The sequence below is a fragment of the Puma concolor genome, chromosome D2, assembly GCF_028749965.1.
Source record: "Puma concolor isolate L17-30 chromosome D2, mPumCon1.1.hap2, whole genome shotgun sequence".
In the NCBI taxonomy this organism is placed as follows: domain Eukaryota; kingdom Metazoa; phylum Chordata; class Mammalia; order Carnivora; family Felidae; genus Puma; species Puma concolor.
Window position 1 is genome coordinate 73,535,433 of NC_141677.1, and position 23,083 is coordinate 73,558,515.

At 36.6% G+C, this 23,083-nt stretch overlaps 1 protein-coding gene and 1 pseudogene across 2 annotated transcripts in view; both read left to right on the forward strand.

Moving 5' to 3' along the window:
- ATRNL1 (attractin like 1) overlaps window positions 1–23,083 on the forward strand; it is a 772,750-nt gene that overhangs the window by 561,145 nt on the left and 188,522 nt on the right. The gene's annotated exons all lie outside the window — the stretch shown is intronic.
- LOC112854477 (FUN14 domain-containing protein 1 pseudogene) lies at window positions 10,838–15,335 on the forward strand (annotated as a pseudogene).

Here is a 23,083-nt window from a genome sequence, read left to right on the forward strand (position 1 = left end):
GCCCCTCCCCTGTTCATGCTCTGTCTCTCTCTGTCTCAAAAATAAATAAACGTTAAAAAAAATTAAGAAAATAAAAAGGGGAAGAGGTTAAGATGGGAAAGGACACATGAGATCTTCTGGGATCCTGGCAATGTTCTATTTCTTGAATTGGGTGGTATTTACATCAATGTTCAGTTTTTTAAAACTGTACACTAATATTTTACTACTTCCATTTTACTGCTTTGAGATATAATTTATATACAATATTATTACAGGTGTACAGCATAGTGATTTGACATTTGTATACATTGTGAAATGATCACCACAATAAGTCTACTTATCATCTGTCACTACACAAAACTGTTATAATATTATAGACTATATTCCCCATGTTGTATATCTCCGTGACCTACATATTTTATAACTGGAAGTTTGTACTTCTTGATTACTTTCACTCATTTCATCCCCACAAACCCACTCCATCTCGCAACCACCAATCTGTTCTCTTTCTTTATGAGTCTGGGTCTTATTTTGTTTTGTTTATTTCTTTAGTTTTTCAGATTCCACATATAAGTGAAATGAAATCATGCAGAATTAGCCTTTATCTGACTTATTTAATAGCATAAAACCCTCTAGGTTTATATTAGTTAAGTGTTCAGTTATATATGAATACATACATATATATGTTTGTATATATATGAAATCAGGGAGTGGGATACTTCCAAGTTTGTTCTTCTTTCTTGAGAATGTTTTGGCCATTTGGGGTCTTTCATGGTTTTATATAAATTTTAGAATTATTTGTTCTAGTTCTTTGAGAAATTCCATTGGACTTTGGATAAGAATTGCATGTGTGTGTGTGTGTGTGTGTGTGTGTGTGTGTGTGTGTGTGTGAATTATATCTGTATCTATAAGTGTGTATCTATCTATATCTATATTATATCTACCTCTCTATCTATATATCTAGATAGATAAAATATGGCAGTTTCTTTATCCATTTATCCATTGATGGACACTTGGGCTGTTTCCATATCTTGGCTATTGTAACTAATGATGCAGTGAACATTAAGGTACATCCATCTTTTTGATTTAGTGGTTTTGTTTTATTCAGACAGACACCCATTAGTAGAATTGCTGGATCATATACTAGTTCTATTTTTAATTTTTTTTGAGAAACTGTTTTCCATACTGGCTGCTCAAATTTACATTCTCACCACAGTGTACAAGGATTTCCTTTTCTCTGTATTATCGCCAACACTTTTTTTTTTTAACTATAGTCATTCTGACAGGTATAAAATGATACCTCATTGTGGTTTTGATTTTCATTTCCCTGGTGATTAGTGTTGTTGAGCATCTTTACATGTGCCTGTTGGCTATCTGTATGTCTTTGGAAAAAATGTCTTTTTCAGTCCTCTGTCCATTTTTAAGTTGGATTATTTGTTTTTTTTGTTATTGAACTGTAGGAGTTCCTTATACATTTTGGATATATTAACTCCTTGCTGGATACATGCTTTCCAAAAATCCTCTCTCATCAGTAACTTGCCTTTTCATTTTGTTGACGGTTTCTTTCATTCCACAGAAGCTTTTTAGTTTGATGTACTCTCATTTGTTTATTTTTGCTTTTGTTTCCCTTGCCTTTGAAGTCATATCTAAAAAAACACTGCTAACACCATTGTCAAGGAACTTACCTCCTATGTTTTCTTCTAGGAGTTTTATGGTTTTAAGCCTTACATTCAAGGATTTAACCCATTTTGAGTTAATTTTTATATACGGTGTAAGACGGTGTCCAGTTTCATTCATTTGTATGTACCTCTCCAGTTTTCCAAGCACTATTTATTGAAAATAGTACCCTTTCCTCATGTATTCTTGGCTCTTTTGACATATATTGATGATATATGTGTGGGTTTATGTCTGGATTCTTTATTCTGCCCCATTAATCTATATGTCTGTTTTTATGACAATACCATACTGTTTTGATTACTATAACCTTGTAATACAGTTTCAAATCAGGAATTGTGATACGTACAGCTTTGTTCTTCTTTCTCAAGATTTTTTTGGCCATTCAGGGTCTTTGGTGGTTTTATATAAATTTTAGAATTATTTTTTCTAGTTCTGTGAGAAATGCCATTGGAATTTTGACAGGAATTGCATTGAATCTATAGATTGCTTTGGGTAGTTTGGATATTTTAGCAATATTGATTCTTATAATCAATTAGCTTACAATATCTTTCCACTTATTTGTGTCATCTTCAATTTCTTTCATTAGTGTCATAGTTTTCAGTGTCCAGATCTTTTATCTCTTTGGCCTTTTATTCCTAGGTATTTTTCTCTTTCATGTGATTATTTACCAGATTGTTTTCTTGATTTCTCTTTCTGATAGTTCATATTAGTGTATAGAAACACCACAGACTTTTGCATAACAATTTTGTATCCTGGAGCTTTACTGAATTTATTTATTAATTCTAATAATTTTTGATGGAATCTTTATGATTTTGTATTCATAGAATCATGTCATTTGCAAAAAAAAAAGGGACATTTTTCTTCTTCCCTTAAACTTGGATGCCTTTTTTTTTTAACTGATTGCTCTGGTTGGGACTTAAGATACTATGTATCTTAGAGGAAAAGCTTACAGCTTTTCACTGTTGAGTATAATATGAGCTGTGGGTTTGTCATAGATGGTTTTATTATGTTGAGGTACATTACCTCTATACCCACTTTGTTATTGTTTTAAATCATAAATGTATGTTGAATTTTGTCAAATGCTTTCTTTTCAAATGTCTATTGAGATGATCACATAATTTTTATTTTTCATTTTGTCAATGTGGTATATCAGGTTGATAGATTTGAAGATGTTGAATTATCCTTACATCCCTGGAATAAATCTCACTTGATTATGGTGTATATCCTTTTAATGTGTTGATGATTTCAGTTTGCTAATATTTTGTTGAGGAATTTTACATGTATGTTCATCAAGGATATGAGCCTATAGGGTTTTTTTGTTTGTTTTGTTTTGTTTGTTTATTTGTTTGTTGGTGTCCCTGTCTGTATTTGACATCAAGGAATTGCTGGCCTTGTAAAATGAGTTGGGAAGCATTCCCTTCTCTTCAATTATTAGGAAGGGTTTGAAAAGGATAGGTATTAAATCTTTTTGAATGTCTGGTAAGGTTCACCAGTGAAGCCATCTGGTCCTGGACTTCCATTTGTTGGGAGGTTTTTGATTAGTGATTCAATTTTTTTTATTAGTAATCAACCTATTCAGATCTTTTCCTTCTTCATGATTTAGTATTGGAAGATTATGTTTCTAGAAATTTATCCATTTCTTCTAGGTTGTCCAAATTGTTACTGTATAAAATTGTTCATAGTATTCTCTTATAATCTTTTGTATTTTTGTGGTATGAGTTGTATCTTCTACTCTTTAATTTCTGATTTTATTTATTTATTTGAACCCTCTTTTTTTGGTGAGACCAGATGAAAGTTTGTCAATTTTGTTTATCTTTTAAAACAGCCAGCTCTTAGTTTTGTTGATCTTTTCTATCATCTTTTTAGTCTCTATTTCATTTGTTTGTTCTTGATCTTTATTATTTCCTTTCTTCTATTAACTTTGGACTTATTCTTCTTTTTCTAGTTCCTTTAGGCATAAAAGTTAAATTGTTTATTTGATATTTCTCTTGTTTCTTGAGGCAGGCCTGTGTTGCTATCAACTTTCCTCTTAGAACTGTGTTTGGTGCATCCCATAGATTTTGGTATGTTGTGTTTGTGTTTTCTTTTGTCTCTAGGTATTTTAAATTTTTTCCTTTGATTTTTTTTGACCCTAGAGTTGCACAGTAACATGTTATTTGATCTCCACATATTTGTCATTATTTCATGGGTTTTTTCTTGTAATTGTTTTCTAATTTTATACTGTTGTGGTTGGAAAAGATGTTTGGTGAGATTTCGGGCTTCTTAAATTTATTGAGACTTACTTGTTTTGTTGCCTAAATGTGATCTACCCTGGAGAATGTTTCATGTGCACTTGAGAAGAATGTGTATTGTGCTGTTTTGGGGTGGAATGTTCTATATATATCTACTAACTTCGTCTGGTCTAATGTATTGCTTAAGGCTGGTGTTTCCTTATTGATTTTCTGGATGAATGATTTATCCAGATGTAAGTGAGGTGCTAAAGTCCCCTAATATTATTATAGTGCTATTAATTTCTCCCTTTACATCTATTAATATTTGCTTTGTGTAATTTGGTATTCCTATATTGGGTGCATATCTACTTATAGATATTATGTCTTGCTGGATTGACCCCATTATTATTATATAGTGCCCCTCTTTGTCTTTTATTAAAGTGTTTATTTTAAGGTCTATTTTATTGATATGAATATAGCAACACCAGCTTTGTTTATGTTTCCATTTGCATGGAATAGCTTTTTTCATCCCTTCACTCTCAGTTTGTGTGTGTTCTTCTAAAGTGAGTCTCTCGTAAGTAGCATATGGATGTGTATTGTATTTTTTATCCATTTAGCCACTCTATACCTTTTGATTGGAGCATTAATACCCTATACATTTAAGGAGATTATTGATTGGAATATACTTACTGCCATTTTGTTGATTGTTTTCTGGGATTTTTTTTTTAGTTCCTCTCTGTTTCTTTCTTCTTCTTTTTTTCTCTTCCCTGTAGTTTGATGACTCTCTTTATTGTTATGTTTAGATTCCTTTCTCATTTTCTTCTGTATTTACTATAAGTTTTTGCTTTCTGGTACTGTGATGTTTACATATATCATGCTATGTTTACATATATCATGCTACATATATCAGTCTATTTTTAGTTAATAGCAACTTAAAGTTGAGCACATTCCAAATACCCCCTAACATTTTATGTTTTTGATCTCACAGTTTAGATATTTTTATTTTATGTATTCCTTAGCTAATCATTATGGTTTTATTTAATTTTACTACTTTTGTCTTTTAATCATTATAGTACATTTATAGATAATCTATCCACTACCTTTACTGTAAATTTACCTTTTTCAGTGAGATTATTTCTTTTCTATGTTTTCTTATTATTAAGAAGTGTCATTTCTTTACAGCTGAAAGATACATCTTTACTGTTCTTACAAGTAAGAGGTTGGTTTACTAGTGATAAACTTTTGCTTGTTTAGAAAACTCTTTTTCTTCTTTTTAATTACACATGATAACCTTATGGATACAATAGTCTTATTTCAAAGTTTTTTACTTTTCAGTACTTTTGAATTTGTCATGCCACTCTCTTCTGGACTGTAAAGTTTATTCTGAGAAATCTGCTGGTAGTCTTATGGGGTTTCCCTTGTATGTAACAATTTGTTTTCCTTTTGCTGCTTTTAAGATTCTCTTTTTAACTTTTACCATTTTAATTATAATGTGTCTTGGTGTGAATCTCTAGGTTTACCTTATTTGTAACTCTCTCAGCTTCCTGTACCCAGATATTTGTTTCCTTCTCTGGACTGGAGACATTTTCAGCCATTATTTCTTCAAATAAGTTGCCTGCCCCTTTTACTCTTTTTCCCCTTCTGGGACACCTATAACATGAATATTATTCTACTTGTTGTTCCATAGGTGCCATAACTTATCTTCATTTTAAAAAATTATTTTTCTTTTTGCTGCTTTGTCTAAGTAGGTTCCATTGCTTTGTCTTCCAGCTTGCTGATCTGTTCTGCTTCATCCAGTCTACTGGATATATTTTTCAGTTCAGTTATTATATTATTCAGCTTTGTGAGTTCTGTTTGGTACTTACATTTTCTGGCTCTTTGTTGAAGTTTTTACTCTATTCATCCATTCTTCTCTTGAGTTCAGTGAGCATCATTATGACCATTACTTTGAACTCTTTATCAGGTAGGTTATTTATCTCAATATGATTAAAGCCTTCTTCTGAGATTTTGTCTTATTATTTTGTTTGGAAAATACTCCTGTTTCCTCATTTTGCTGGACTCTGTATTTGTTTTTATGTATTAGTTGAAATAGCTACCTCTCAGTCTTTAAGGAGTAGCCTTGTGCAGGTGATAAACCTTGTGGTTCAACCTTGTTTTCGCTCGTGGTTGTCTCTTGAAACTTTGTGATTGTCTAAACTGCCTAATTTATTCTTGATATGTTCTTGTTGTCGAGGGTGTGCTAAGACCTGTCCGTCCTTCCATGGGGAGGAATCTCAATTAGCATCTAGTTTCAGGCTGATGGAAACCAGACACTCAGGCAGCAGCTTTTAAAGTATGCAAATATATATAGTCCTGTGGGCTGCAATTTTAATCCCTGCTGGTCTGCAGACCAGGAGATCTGGAAGTCTCTTCTGGGTGACCGTTGCAAAATTCTGGCCTCCAGAAGAATGTATCAGCTCCTTTTGGGGGAGGTTTTGTCAAGCTGTAATGAGGCCAGTGGGATGTTTAAGGATGGTGTCTCTCTGTTTATGTTCTCACTAAGCACCTCCCTTAGCCTCTAGATGGGTGGAAAACATGAAGCCTGTCCCTTAGGCTGAAGCTCCAGACTAAGTAAATAGGCCTTTTTTCACAAGAAGACTGTGGTTGTGTTTCAGCCTGTTAACCTGTGCAGTGCCGGGGTGGGGAGGGGGTTGCATGCCAAGAACTCTCTTTCAACTGTTACATCCCTGTGGAGCTCAAGAACACCAGCACCTTAGCCACCAGGCCTAGGTGATCAAGAGGCATCCCCTGTATGGATTGTGAGCACCCACTGGTTTTAGCGAGGCAGCTGAAATGTATAAGGGGTGGGGCCCACTCAGCAGCTATAGAAAGGCAGTGGGAAAATGTCTTGACTCTGGTCACACGGGGGCTTCCGTAGTGCAGTGGGAGAGTGTCTTGTCAGTGTGTGGTGCTGGCTTTAGGCTGGGAGTGGGAGAGTACCCTGACTGCTCTTGCTAGCAACCCCAGCCAGGGAGTGGAGAAGTGTCACAAGTGCCCACGGTCACCAGTTTCATCTCGGAAGCAGGAGAGTGCTGCGACCATAGGCACTTGCCAGCCCCAGCCAGGAGTAGGGGAGTGCTTCAGCAAGGCAGCAGAATAGTGCCATGACCTCTCACCCGCACTTGCCTTAGCAAGGCGGGTCAGGTCTGAGCTTGCCCACTCTGCTACCCCCCAGTAGGGTAGGAGAGTTAAAAAAAAATGTTGTCTCTCAGCCCTTCCAACTCCAGGGAGAGATTCAACTGTCCCCTGTCCCTCCTGCATATTATTTTAAATTGGCAGATGAATCTGCATATTTAGTGTAGGTGCTTTTGATTTTAATTGTTTTACTTTTTAAGTTTTCATTTATTTTGTTTGACAGAGAGCACAAGTGGGGTAAGGGGACAGAGAGGGGGGAGAGAGAGAGAGAGAGGATCCCAAGCAGGTTCCATACTGTCAGTGCAGAGCCTGATGGCAGTGCTTGAACTCATGAACCATGATCATGACTTGAGCCCAGATCAACAGTCAGATACTTAACCGACTGAGCCACCCAGGCATCCCTAGTCTAGGTGCTTATTAAATCCCTGGGTCTTGGGAGATTTCAGTTTCCGATCATATTTTGGGCCCCTTGGACGTCAGCCCTGATGGTTTTCTAAGCCAGAAGTTTTGGGGGCTTGTCTCTCCAGTGCAGATCACAGCAGTTGGGGTTCCTGTTGTAGGGCAGCCACCCCTCACTCCTTGGGGAGAAGTGGGGGGGCTGGCGAGATGCAGGGGAGTAGAAAGAAGTGGTGAGGTTGTGTCTCTGCCTCTCCTCCCTTGTTGGTGTGGTCTTTTATCCTTTGTTGTTGGTGAAGCCATTCATCTAGTTTCAGATCTTTTTCAGAGGTAATTGATCTATTTGTAGCAGAGATTTGATGTGTCTGTGGGAGGAGGTGCGTTCAGGATTTTTCTATCTTGCCATCTTGTGGAAATATCCATAAGCATATAATTTTCAAATTGTGTTTAAATACCTTTACCCACTTTTGGGGCACCTGGGTGGGTCAGTCGTTTAAGCGTCCGACGTTGGCTCAGGTCATGATCTTGCAGTTTGTGAGTTCGAGCCCCGCGTCAGGCTCTGTGCTGACAGCTCAGAGCCTGGAGCCTGCTTCGGATTTTGTGTCTCCTTCTCTCTCTGCCCCTCCCATGCGCATGCTCGGTCTCTCTCTGTCTCTTAATAATAAGTAAACATTTAAAAAAATTTTAAGTGTCTTTACCCGCTTTTGTTCAAATTCTCAAAATAGTCCTTCTGAACTTAAATAAAAATTAGGTCTATAGAAACACTAACGCTTAAGTTATATAGGGATTATATTAAAATATGCTCTTTACTTCTTTTTATGGCATTTGTGTAAAATTGGATAAAATTTCAGGTAGATTGTGAGAGTGTAAATAATTTGTACATGTTATCACAAAAATTATAATGTAATAAATACAATGTACTCGAATTCTTATTAAGGTTGTTTTGTTTTGCTTTGTGGATATGTTTTAAACCTATTACTGTATGCAGTTTGCATCAAAGGTTAAGATTTATCCAATAATTAATGTGTTCATTCATTATTAAAGAATCCTTATTGAACAATTATCATAGGCCTGCCGTTATGGTAAGGTTGCCTATGCAAGGATGGATAAAATTTAGGCCTCACCCCTTAGGCACTCATTGTCTGTTGAGGGAGAGATAGACACTTGACTGGGTGACTTAAAAATATAGGGATGTACATATTCTGTGGGAACAGAGAGAAAGGAGAAACTAATTATGATTATAGGAGAAGTGGAGTAATTGTCTCAATGAGAACTAATCTTGTTCTTGTTTCAAAATTGCCTCAATATTTGAGACAAGAGCTTGGGGGAAAGAAAAAAGTAAGAGTTCTCCTACAGGAGAGAGAACATTCCAGAAGGTAGTCAAGTGGGAGCAGGGAATAGTTAACCTAGCTGCAAATGGACTCCAAGAAAGATGGTGAGAGGCAGGGAAGGGAGCAGTGGATGTTACAGAGAGTCTTACTCCTGTGGCAGTGGAGAACTGGAGAAGATTTTAAAGCACAATAAATTTGTATTCTGGATAAATCCCTCTGGTGGTATTATGGGGAATAAATTGAAAGAAAAAGACTGAAAGCAGAGAAAGGTATTAGGAGTCTATCAGTTGATGAAAAAAGAAGTAGGCATAAAGTAAGGCTATTTATTCATTCATTTATTCATTATGTCAGCAAACATTTGATTTCCATCTATGCCAGGCATTGTTCTAGGCGCTAGTTATTCAACACGGAAAAAAACGGACAAGATTCCCGTGCTTGTGAATTTTATATGCTAGGCAGGAAAGGATTCAGGGACTCTTTTCCCACCCTTATCCAGGACAAAGGTGATTTCTAAGTAAACCTTTGATTCATGTTGTATTTTTAATAAATTAAGAAAATGCACTCGTGTGGAGTGAGAGAGAGAGAGAGAGAGAGAGAGAGAGAGAGTGTGTGTGTGTGTGTATGGAAGGATAGATAATATATGCATGAATCTATATCTCTCTCTCTATTTATATATATACATATACATAAGTTTGTATATTTTTTAAATCTTCTATAGCATAAAGATACTTTTGGAAAAAAATTTGAATTATTTTGCTAGGTATTAAATGCCTATTATATAGCATTTGTATTCAAAAATCAAAAGATACAGAAGAGGATACAGTAAAAAGAATTAAACCATTCTCCCACCTTGATCCCCTAGCTACCTACCTATTCATCATCCTATAGGTAACAAGTATTTTCAGGATTTTTGTATTTCTTAAAATTTTTTTTAATGTCTTTATTTTATTTTTGAGAGAGAGGCACAGTGTGAGCGGGGCAGGGGCAGAGAGAGATGGAGATACAGAATCTGAAGCAGGCTCCAGGCTCTGAGCTGTCAGAGGGGGCTCGAACTCACAAATGGTGAGATCATGACCTGAGCCAAAGTTAGGCGCTTAACTGATGGAGCCACCCAGGCGCCCCAGGATTTTTGTATTTCTTTATAGAGATATTTCATACAGGTGCTTATATCAGGGCTCCCTTCTTTATAGATGCAGTGTTCTTCACTTTGCTAGATAATTACATATTAATGCTTATGGAACTACTTTTTTAATGGCTGCATAGTGTTCCATAGCACCATAATTTATTTAACTAGTCCCCTACTAATGTACAATTAGGCTTTTCCTAATATTTAGCTATTTGAAACCATGTTGCAGTAAATATTATTGTGCAGGTCTTATTAACCTTCCTTTGCCTCCCCTAAAGATCTTATCAGCCTCGAAGATACTATGTATTTTCCTTACTTGTTTCATCTTCAATTCCCACACCCACCCTGCATGAGCACGCTAGCTCCAAAAAGCAAAGACTTTTCTTGGGTTTGTTCCCTAATATAATCCTAGTTCCTAGAGGAAGCATTCAATGAATATTTGTTGAATGAATGGATTGGCACAGGTATAAGTATATGTAGGAAAAAAATAATAGAAGTAAAATTTCTAGTCCAAGAGGAATATACATTTATAATTTTGGCAAAGATTGCCAAATTGATCTTTATACAGCAGGGTATCTCAGCCTCAGCACTGTTGACATTTTGAGCCTGATAATTCCTTGTTGTGGAGGGCTGTGCATTGTACACTGTTGAGCAACATCTCCAGCCTCTAACCATCACTTGCCATTAGATGTGACAACCAAAAATGTTTCCAGACATTGCACATGTTCTTTGTTAAAAACACTGCTCTCGTGTGTTATACTATCTGCAACTCCCACCAACAATTATGACAGTGACTCTTTCCTACAGCCTTGCCAATACTCTAAACATTTTGCTCTTTGAAATCTGATGGTGAAAGCTACTACCTCATAGTTTAAGCTCCCATATTAAGTCACATTTTAATAGAACTTTGGTATAATGAATCCCTGGCGTTGTATGCTGCAGTGATGAAGGTAAGTTTGATTTTCCATTATTGAGAGAAAGAGAGTGAATATATGAAATCTAGAATCATTGGGGGAAAAATGTTATGTGCCCTTATTTTTCTTCATTAAAATATCTAAGTTTTACAAATCCTTTCTTATCTTCAGACCATTATGACTTCATGGACTGAATCTTCTCTAGAATTACGTAAATTGGCCTTAATTAATGAACAAAATTTGGAGTCAAAACACTTGGACTTGAGTGCAGGTTTTCCTAATTACTAGTGGTATTACCTTGGGGAAGTCACATAAACTCTGAGCTGCAATTTACTTGTATGAAAATTGTGGGTAATAACATTTCCTCTCTCTACATCACTGAACAATTATTTTTTTTTTTTTTTTTTTTAGATTGTGAAGCTTTTCACAATTGCAAGGGCTTAGGATAATTATTATGAAGGTTTTATGACCCACTGCTTTATCTTATGACTCATAGTGTCTCGAGAGTTTATCACTTCTCAGTGCTTCAGTAAATCCCTTCTAACTGTTCTCACTCATTTATTTATTAAACATAGGCACTTTGTACCTTACCATACCTTTGCTCCAGCTCTGTAGTCTTAAATCATTACAGTACAATTTTCTTCATAACTGAGCAAGTCCCAGACAGACTCATCATTCATTGATTCATTCAGTGAACATGAAATAAGCACCATTATCTTCCCCCCCCTCCCCACTGACTTTCCTTTTCAACAGCTCCATTTTCGTCAATGCTGTTATTAATCTAGTCTTAAGGGTTGGAACTTTGTAGTCATCTACCTTGCTTGTTCCCCGTTTTACTGATCCCACATGTCATGAGCAGACTTATTATGATAGAGCACCCCTTTTCCGTTCCCTCCCACTGATTTTTAAGCTTCTGAGAGCTGCCTATTGGCTACTACATCAAATACAAGTTATTTTTTACTAGCTCTCCTTATTACCCTCACCAATTAGATCTCCTAACTACTTTTCCTTTATTGCACCAGGACCATTCTTGCACCTATGCTTTTGTTCATCATGTTCTCTGCCCTACAGTTTTCTTCATCTGTTCTTTCCCCTACCAACCAGCCCTATCTTTCAAGGCCTGTATCGTTATCATTACTCCTCCATACTTTTTGTACCTTGATATTTCACCCTGCTCTGATCTTCTTATCATTTAATTGTGTTCTCATTGGCCAGTTTCACTTAGTATGTCACAGAGGATCTCAATCCCGGCTGCACATCAGAATCACTTTCTAAGAATTTTGTTATCTTGGTACCTAATCCCAGAACCACCCTTTGAAGTCATTGTAGTTTTGACATTGAGTGGCTTAAACATTCTTGTGGATATTGTAATTATTTTGTTTTTCTCTTCTTAACCAAAAAGCTCTAAGTGCCAGTAAAAATGCTAAAGGTACGTGGTTAATAATTATTTGATCGGTATTTTGAATATCAAAATGTTTCTTATTCCTTTTCTGCAAAGCCTATGATTTTCATCCCACCTCTGCCAATTTCTGACTCCATGACTTAAATAAATTGCCTGTTCTCTTTTAGCCTCATTTGTCTTCATATGTAACATGAGAATAATATCTATGTTTCTAAGTGTTAGGAGAACATGTATATACATATAAATCATAGCTAATAGTTGATAAATAGCAAGCACTTTGACTAGTATTAACATTACACCGTGTTTTTCTGGAGATGCAGGGAACCCCTTCATCTTTCTTGCTTTAGGATTTACTATTTTATGACTTGATAAGATACGCTTATCTACATTACTATTAGAATTAGGAAGACAGGATATCAAGGCCCTATTGCAAGCTACTGTGCAATTTTTATGTCCTTTAATTACATTTTCTCATTCCAAGGAGCAAATGAGTGTCCCATTTTTTTGACCATCCATCCACTGACTGTTCCCTTGGTTACAGTAGAATGTGTACCACTCCAGTTTTTTCCTTGTCAGCAGCAACTCTGAGCCACGAATATTGTAGATATACACACCCTGTTCTCTTCACATTATCAAGTGGCTCTCTCTTCCTCATAAATGCACTTCAAAGGAAGATTTTAGTTTGTTAATTTTGCTAACTTTTATTGTGCAGTTTATAATTACTTCATTTAATTAAAAAATTAGGGAGTAGTAACATTATTCTGTTAAATTTGGACTCATCATAAAAATTGTGCTCTTGTGAGAATTAGCAAGAAAACAGAGTATTTTGTTTTCCACGGAAGGTTGTTACATAAATTACTTTTATCAAGTTCTGTGTCTTAAGTCATTTTTCATCCTTTTCTGTTCTTACTAATGAAAACATTGAAATTGCCTTTTTTAAGTAAAAAATACAGATGTATGAAAAAACAGGTATTATTTAATCACTTGTATCCATTAAATTAGATGCAAATAATAGCAAAGGAATTAACCAAAGTGATACATTGTCAACTGTAATACAGGTGAAAATATTCAGAGCTATTAAATGGGGAAAATAACTACTTCAACCATGGACATTTATGCTGGTTTTCAGTTTCAAACTTGTCAAAGTAATGATGGTGGCCAACCCCTCCTGCACTAGAACTAGAAACTGTGCGGGTTTCTTTGTTTTTTATAGAATTTTTTTTTAATGTTTATTTATTTCTGAGACAGAGACAGAGCCTGAGTGGGGGAGGGGCTGAGAGAGAGAGAGAGACACAGAATCCAAAAACAAGCTCCAGACTCCGAGCTGTCAGCACAGAGCCTGACGCGGGGCTCGAACCCACCAACCGTGAGATCAGGACCTGAGCTGAAGTTGGTCACTCAACCGACTGAGCCACTCAGGCGCCCCACAGGTTTCTTTGTTATCATGCAAGTTTTTCCCATAAGTTTGTCAATTCTGAAGACGCAGCATTGCTAAACAGTGCATATTTTCGGTTTCCAAACTTTTTGTAGTTGAAATTTATTCAGATGCCAACAATACTAAGGGCTTAGGGTTGAGAAGAAAGTGCTTTTGAAAAATTTTGTGATTGTCTTTCTTACAGTAGATTGAAGGGATCAAACAGATGTATGTTTGATTCTCCTCTGTTACATGAATATATTGACACTCACGTTATCAGTTGCTGGAAGGACGAAATGCACTTGGCATGGGGTCTGACACCTAGTTAGTGCTCAGTACATTGTCGTAAAGTATCATGCTGTTTCTAGAAGATGGTCAGAGGGACAACCCTAACTGCATCTTCTCAAGAGGCTGTATTTTTCTACTTGTGATTTATATTGGACTTTAAAGTGGGATTTCTATGGGGAAAAAAGAAAAGAGGAAAGTAGTGGGGAGAGGGGGGAGGGTGGGATCACCTTCAGAGCTGGCCTCGGAGGTATCATGGTGACCGGAAACCCCCTCGCCAAGAGCATGAAAGCAATGAGGAGTCTCAAAAAGTGTCCCATTTAACTGAGTTTGTGAGAAGACACAATTGGTGGGATCAAATGTTTGGCTGCAGTTCTGAACCTATGGTAGAAGAATACTCAGTAGCCACTAAGGTTGTAAACGGTGGACTGACTGGCTTCTGTGAGGGATTTTTGTTCTAGAAAAGTTGGAAAACTTGCAACAACCACAGTAGGTGCCAGCTTTCTTCTTCTTTAGGTTGCCAGTCACAGGGGTTACATGCAGACTGACTGGAAGAGAGTTGAAAAGATGGAAACAAAGCGAAAGACAGATTAAGAAACAAGCAAATAAGACAGCACTTGAAATCAACAATGTAATTGAAGAGGCAACAGAATTTATCAAACAGAGCATAGTGATATCCCGTGGATTTGTGGGAGGCTTTTTGCCAGACCTTGCATCTTTTTTTTTTTTTTTTAATGTTTATTTATTTTTGAGAGAGAGAAAGAGACAGAGTGCGAATGGGGAAGGGGCAGAGAGACGGAGACCGAATCCGAAGCAGGCTCCAGTCTCTGAGCTCTCAGCACAGAGCCCCCTGCACGGCTCGAACCCATAAACTGTGAGATCATGACCTGAGCCGTGGTCAGATGCTTAACCGACTGAGCCACCCAGGCGCCCCTGCCTGGCCTTGCATCTTAAAGACTTGAATGTTCTATCACAGTAGAGTCACCTGTAAGAAGAGAAGTGGCAGCAACAAGGTGTTTCTCAGCATTACTAACTACCAGGTTCCCCAGGGCATCGAGAAACCACGGAGCTAGCTAGATGATGCCAAACTCACAACTTGGTGTTTTGCTACTGAAGTTTGGCAAACTAGTGTCTCCTGTAAAAACGATGTATATGGTATGTATACATTAGTATTCCTGAGCAAAACATAGCTTTCATTATTTTTAAAAAAATTTGCATTGGGCTACCTGGGTGGCTCAGTTGGTTAAGCGTCCGACTTCAGCCAGGTCACGATCTCGCGGTCCGGGAGTTCGAGCCCCGCGTCAGGCTCTGGGCTGATGGCTCAGAGCCTGGAGCCTGTTTCCGATTCTGTGTCTCCCTCTCTCTCTGCCCCTCCCCCGTTCATGCTCTGTCTCTCTCTGTCCCAAAAATAAATAAACGTTGAAAAAAAAAAAAAATTTTAAAAATTTGCATTGGGCTACCTGGGTGGCTCAGTTGGTTAAGTGTCCAACTTCAGGTCAGGTCATGATTTCACGGTTTGTGAGTTCCAGTCTCACATTGGGCTCTGTGCTGCCAGCTTAGAGCCTGCTTCAGATCCTGTGTGCTCCTCTGTCTCTGCCCCACCCCACACTCTCTTTCTCATTCTTAAAAATAAATAAACATTAAAATTTTTTTAATTTGCATTTGGTTTTAAATGAGCCTAGAAAATTGGCTATAGGCATATACAGGAAAAAAATGTGTTGAATATATTCTCCAGGAAATAGTAAATAATAAAATGAGTAAGTAAATAAATAAACAAAATACTGATAAAGCAAAGATAACAATCCTTGTTTTATTTAAATAAGATATTCTTCATTTTGCTTTATACTATAGTGCCAGTAAGTAAACATTTGTATTACAGCTTTAACATTAGGGTTCACTCTTCTTTCAGAGATATGTTTGCAGTAAACCGAAGATGTGTAATGCCCTTTTGTGGAAGGATTTAGAAGTAATAGACTTATGAATGATATTAATCAGATTTCATACAAACAACAAGAAAAGAAAGAAAGGGCTCTCTGGTTCAATTAGTCTTCATTATCTCTGAACTTGGAGATACTCATACCTGGTTTCATATTCCAGATCTATCACCTGATGGTTGGTTGATTTATGCCAAATTACTAAATTTATCTGAGCTCAGTTTCCTCATCAATAAAACAAAAGTAAAAAATAGCAGGGTCACAGGGTGGTTCTGAGGATTTGATGAGATCGTACATATAAAGGACTTTCCTTGCCTAGTTCATTTTATAAGCACTTTTTAGGCAGTAACTGTTATCACTCCTACTTTTACTACTAACCATAGTGTCTGATGTTCTAGGTTTCTTTGTATGTCTTAGAAAAATATGGAAGAGTCGAACAGCTATTGCCCCAGAAGTGGGTTGACTTCAAAGATAATGAAGCCTAAGTGGGAAGGCCCCTCATATGCACAGGACCCTTCTAAAGACTGGCATTTAATACTGTATTCTTCATTTATATTCTTTCTCTTAAAGAGAGTTTCCAAAACTCCAAAAGTTTCAGGTTCCACAAAACCTGGATCTAGGTTGTACTGACCTGAAAGTGTTTTTTTTTAATTTTTTTAAATTTTTTAATGTTTATTTATTTTTGAGAGAGAGAGGGAGAGACAGAGCATGAGCAGGGGAGGAGCACAGAGAGAGGGAGACACAGAATCCGAAGCAGGCTCCAGGCTCTGAGCTGTCAGTACAAAGCCTGACGTGGGGCTTGAACTCACGAACTGCAAGATCATGACCTGAGCCAAAGTCGGCCGCTCAGCCGACTGAGAGCCACCCAGCTGCCCCGTTTTTTTTTTTAATTTTTTAACTAAAATGTTTAAAGGAAAACCTTTATAAGGAAGTCTAAAAAAAATTATGCCATCTAATGAACACATTGATAGCAATATTTATATTAAATTACCATTTTAACCCCAAATCCCATAAGTTCATAAAATCTTCAAAATGATGCTGCAAGTAAAAATGGCATATTAAAAGCAATGAAAATTAGAGGTAACTAGAGCATGGCAGTAAAATGCTGAAGATATGTAATCAATGATATGGAATTGTCTCATTTTTTATACTCAATACTTTCTAAGCTGTTTTTCATAAAGAAAATAGTTTTTTTTTTTTTTTGTTTTTTTTTTTGTTTGGTTTTTTTTTTATAATTTTTTTTTTTTTCAACGTTTATTTCTTTTTGGGACAGAGAGAGACAGAGCATGAACGGGGGAGGGGCAGAGAGAGAGGGAGACACAGAATCGGAAACAGGCTCCAGGCTCTGAGCCGTCAGCCCAGAGCCCGACGCGGGGCTCGAACTCACGGACCGCGAGATCGTGACCTGGCTGAAGTCGGACGCTCAACCGACTGCGCCACCCAGGCGCCCCAAAGAAAATAGTTTTAACAGATCAGTGAGAAAGTTAACTGAGTAAACTTACTGAAAATAAATATCAGTCCTCTTCAAGTTAAAGTATGTCAAAAGCATACTGAGGCATAGATATTCCAACAAATTAGCAATTAAATGTCTATTACTCACACATTGCAATAATTGAAGCTGAGAAAATTACATATTTGAAGTCAATAAAACAAACTCTGGTATTATAAAAACAAGCAAGCTGCAGTCTGCAGAAAATATATTTCTGTTTAAAATGGTGAGCTTCAAAAATTTGAGAAAAAAAAACTTAGAGGTTTTTCTGGTGACATCAATTAGTGAGTTTGAATAAAGCATTAATAAAACCACTGAACATGTCTTGGAGTTTGTATTGTTAATCTTAGTCTTTTAAAGAATTTATTGATGGGTTTTCTTAATATGCCTGTGTGCTTTGGGGCACCTGAGTGGCTCAGTTAGTTAAGCGTCGGACTTCAGCTCAGGTCATGATCTCGCGGTCCGTGAGTTTGAGCCCCGTGTCTGGCTCTGTGCTGACAACTTAGAGCCTGGCGGCTGCTTTGGATTCCATGTCTCCCTCTCTCTCTCTGCCCCTCCCCCGCTCACACTCTGTCTCTGTCTCTCAAAAAATAAACATTAAAAAATTTAAAAATAAAAAAATATGCCTATGTGCTTTGTAGGTATGAAATATAAAAAATATAATGTAAAGCAGTTCAGAAAAAGTTTTTGATTTACAAGTCAAGTGTTTTAAAAATATGTGCCCTACCTTTAAAAAGTGTATATCTACTGCAAGGTAAATAAAGTGTATTAAAAATGTTTCTCCTAAAAAAATAACAAACTTTAAAAAAATTCAACGTTTTGATCTTATGGAACATATGATATTAACTTTTTTAAGAAGCTGGATCTTGTAGAAATTAAATTACATTCAGTAGCAGAAAAGATCCATTATTTGTCAGATATATTACTTCAGCACTGTGGTGAGAAACTACACCCCCAATTTACAAAGAAAGAAATATAAGAATAACCAGGATTAAATAATTTTCCCAAAGATAGACACAACCAACACAAGCATTTAAAGACTTCTTGCTTACTGTCTGTCTCCTAACCTTCTTAGGTCACATCATCTCTCAGCATTTTTAGAAAATGCCCTCTTTTCTTATGTTTTCAGCAGATTGTGAATCTAATATACCAGCTTTTACCCTTTTCCATACTTTCCTTCCTTGAGTATATTTTCAGGAGAGAAATCAGTTCTAGTTTTCTGTCTCTTCCAAATAGTTAAAACCATAAAAGATCATAGATGTAGTAAATCAGTTTAGAAGCCCAATGACTTGATTGGGATGTTCAATTTTACTATAATAGCCTAATCTGAAATGTTATCTGAAATGCTTACTCCTTCACAATTTTTTCTCGGTGCTACAAAAATTGTTCATAACAAGAACAATCTTGGGGGAAAAAATAAGTTGCGATGTTTCAGACAGCTTAATGGGGCTGCCACCGTACTAGATAACCATTGTTTAGAGGAGTCTTGGATTAGCTGAAGGCTAGTATAGACTGAACATATTGAACAATGTCTTAAGTTGCACTTTAAAAGTCAGGATAGACAGTTCTCGTAAGAAATGAAGGCTCCTTTGACCATTATAGGTGTTCTGTGGCTAAAGATGAAGTGCCATACTAACAGAACAGAGCTTGCAATTTATGGTATTGGATTCCAAGGTGAAAAAGAAGGTTAACAATTTTGTTTTTTGTAAATTTTTTCTTTCCTAAGAACAGAAATTCCAAGTTATAGAATGCAGTATTGACAAAGCCATTTTTATACAATGCCTTGGTGATTATAAGTAGGAGTTAGAGAAAATATCATACTGCTCAATATTTTGGCAATTAATTTCAGAGAGTCTTCCTAACGAAATCTAACTGAGTTGCTCCCTTACAAAAATTGAACCTTATTAAATAATCTAACTCATTGATATGGTCCATTTGTAGAAGCAATTTATTAGTCTAATGGTTAACACCTGTTAGTTGAAGCTGAAAAAATGAGAAGATTTTAACTGAAAGCAAATGCAGTAAATTCTGGTTCTTTTTTTCTGGTTTCATAAAAGGTTCACACACATACACATACACACACGTGCACACACACACACACACACACACGCACGCACGCACAATCTCTTCCCCTAGACAATTGTAATACATTTTCCCTATGCGTTAAAAGCCATAAGTATCCCCACAGATATTTTTTTGCAAGTGAAATTGCTTTTCATTTGGCAAAAACTAAACCTATGATTCATAGCAGCTTAGAGCACTCAAGGCCAAAGAGTACATCTTGCTTGCTTTGACTGACATTTTTGCGGGCTAAATCAGACCTGCATGATTCAGCTGCATTGAGATTCATTATGCTGTGAGAGGGGAGATTTGGGGGTGGTGTAAAAGAGCATAAAGGGAAATTGTCTTGGAAATTGTGGCTTGTGACTGAGGTAAAAACCAGCCACAACCAATAGGCAGCTTCAATTGGTGTTATACCGAGGAGGCACCATTTTCCTACAACCACCTTTTTTTTTTTTAAATTTTTTTTTTCAACGTTTATTTATTTTTGGGACAGAGAGAGACAGAGCATGAACGGGGGAGGGGCAGAGAGAGAGGGAGACACAGAATCGGAAACAGGCTCCAGGCTCCGAGCCGTCAGCCCAGAGCCCGACGCGGGGCTCGAACTCCCGGACCGCGAGATCGTGACCTGGCTGAAGTCGGACGCTTAACCGACTGCGCCACCCAGGCGCCCCCCTACCACCACCTTTATACAAAGAGCTAGCAAAGAACATTGAGGATGATCTAGTAAAGAAAATTTTTGTGGGGAAGCAGAAAAGGGGACTTTTCTTCGCTATGAGAAATGGAGTCAAGGTAGAGAGCAAGAGTAGAGTAAATGGCTCTTTTTCTCTGCTCAGGCATGAAAAGTAAATCAAGTGCATATTTTGTGTAAAATGAAAAGCGGAGAAAAATCCATCACCAAAAACATTTACCTAAATGTCCATCATTAGCAATTCATTCCTTTTAGATTTCTTCATTAGGCTTTTTCATCAGGTCCCTTTAAAATTCATATGCCCAGAAGGGTTAAAATCTTCCGATATCAGGTACTTTCCCATCCAAACGTAGTACAAGGAGAACACAAGAAATTTACTTTGGGAAGATGGGATCAGAAGAGAAAAGTGTTTATAAAGGATTACTGTAGCCAACACCCCATTTTGCTAAATGTATTTGGTTTATTTTCTCTTGGTACTGATATATAACCCAGTCATAACTGATTGTATTTAACACCAAGTACGTAATATATGGTGCAAAATGAATATACCGAAACTTTTGGCACAAAATTATGAAGAATTTTAAGATGGAGAGTTTCAAGAATTTCAGCAGAGCATTTAACCAGGCTTGGGGCCCTCCTAAACACAGGGCCCTGTGTAACTGCACAGGCCATATGCCCATGAAGTCAGTCTTCATTTTATTCATTATAAGAGTAGAAATGGTGAACTCTAAGCCAGATTCGTAAAAACATTTCATTAAAGATATTCAAATACTGACTTGTGAATTCTCAACACTAATACAAAATTTTACCCAAGTTCTTTTTAAGCTAATGGGTGGCTTTAGAAATCACTAAGTGTAACTCTTTTTATTCTGTATGACTGACCTATCTTCTCTGCCTACATATCTTTCCTTATTTGCCTGACGTTCTTTGGGAATGTATAGGTTTCATGAGTTCCTACCTTATTATTTGAAGTTTGGACCCTCAGCCCTTACCTGTAAGCCTGAGATTCAAGAGCCTAGTACCCATTTACCATTCCTAACTCATGAACCACCCAAGTACATAAATTCAAGGATTGCTCCCTAGAATATCCCCCAAATAAGCGCTCATGTAGAACATCCAGCCATTTTTCCAGCCCCAGGTTTGAGATTGGAATGTGCATGAAAGATACCTGGCTATGCCAAATCCTAAAGGAGATTAATGAAAGCTAGGGATGGTTTCACCTCTTGGTAGAATATGTTTCACATTCCTATTCAATTTTCAGTAAACTGCTATCTAAGCCAATTTTCCTTTCTAGTATCTATTTTGAATTTAGTCCGGCAGTAGGCTGCTTTTTGATTCCTCTGTTAAGTTTTATCTCTTAATCTTTGGTTGACACTTTACTATAATTAATATTACATTAATCCCACCACTGACAGAATGCCCCAGGACTTTTTTTTCTTATTTTGTTTTTTCAAGATCAGGTGTCACTGATAACTCTTCTGACTTTTTAATCTTTTACTCAGTTGTGATTAGAGTAAATGAGGCCATTCTTTGATGTGAGGCTTTCTTTTATTCCTCCCAGCCCCATCCCACAGGCATCAAAGATGTTACATGAAATAATGACATTTTTATAATGTTGACTAATAGTCATTAGACAGGAGTTGAGAAATGAATGGCATTGAGGTTTTGAATAATCTGCTGTTAATTTTTAATGTTATAATTTAGAAAATAATTGTAAATCCTGTTTGTAATCGGAGTTAATCATTAAAACTCTTTTTAAGTAATATGTATTTAGTCACTACATTATGTCTAAGGCAGTTCTAAATACATACTTCTAAAATACTTGCTCTCTAAATTTTCCCTTCAAAAACATACAACCATAGCTTGTCAAGTTACTAACAAGTGAATGTGAATAGTTTAGTTTAAAAATGTTGAATCGTCTTTGTAATACTTGACTGGTTTTTTTAAAGACTATTATTATATTATCTTTTTAAAATAAAACACTTATATAAAAGTGTACTCTTTTTTTTTTTTCTGTGCATTGTATACAAAGTGTTCCACTACCAATAGGTCACTTTGACTTTAGGAAACAGTATTGATAAAATTATCTCTTCACTCAGAAAATGTTTACACTAAGTATCATATTATAGTGTTGGATTATTTTTCTAAAATGAAGCTTTTAAAGATTTTATAGGCTTCCAGTTATAATCCAATATAACAGAATAAACGTGAGGCCAAGGGTCTGTAACAAAATATGAAAAGCTATGATGTTTGAACCTAAAAAAGACAAATGTAGTATGTAGACTTCAAAATGTATAAGAAATCTGGAAGAATCAGTATAATAATTTGTTTAAGGCAAAGTGCTTAGAAGAGAGGAGACAGTAAAACTACAAAAAAAGTCAAATACTCTTTTATTGAAGGAACTTTAGTATGCTAGAGGTAACATTTAAAAAAATTTTTTTAACATTTATTTATTTTTGAGAGAGAGAGAGAGAGAGAGCATGAACAGGGGAGGGTCAGAGAAAGAGGGAGACACAGAATCTGAAACAGGCTGCAGGCTCTGAGCTGTCAGCACAGAGCCCGACGCAGGGCTTGAACCCACAGACTGCGAGATCATGACCTGAGCTGAAGTTGGATGCTTAACCGACTGAGCCACCCAGGCGCCCCTAGAGGTAACATTTAAAGAGTATTAATAGGCTTTATGCTTCCTTGATGGCATAGGCAATTAGTATGTGATGGAGTCAGTTACCAAGCTTAATCATGAATTCAAGATAATGCATCTTTAAAATAAATGGGATAGTTCAAGAGTAAACAGTATGTTATCTAGGAAGTTCAGTACCAAAATCAGATATCAAGACCTTACTTCAAGGTAGATCCTTGCTGCCAATTATATAAGGCATATGTTAATCTTGACAGAACATTCTAGTAAAACTCAGACTCCTTAGTCTGGTATTTAAATGCCTCTGAAATCAAGTACCATTTACTCTGTTCAACCTCATGTCCTTCTGCGATTCCAGGCCA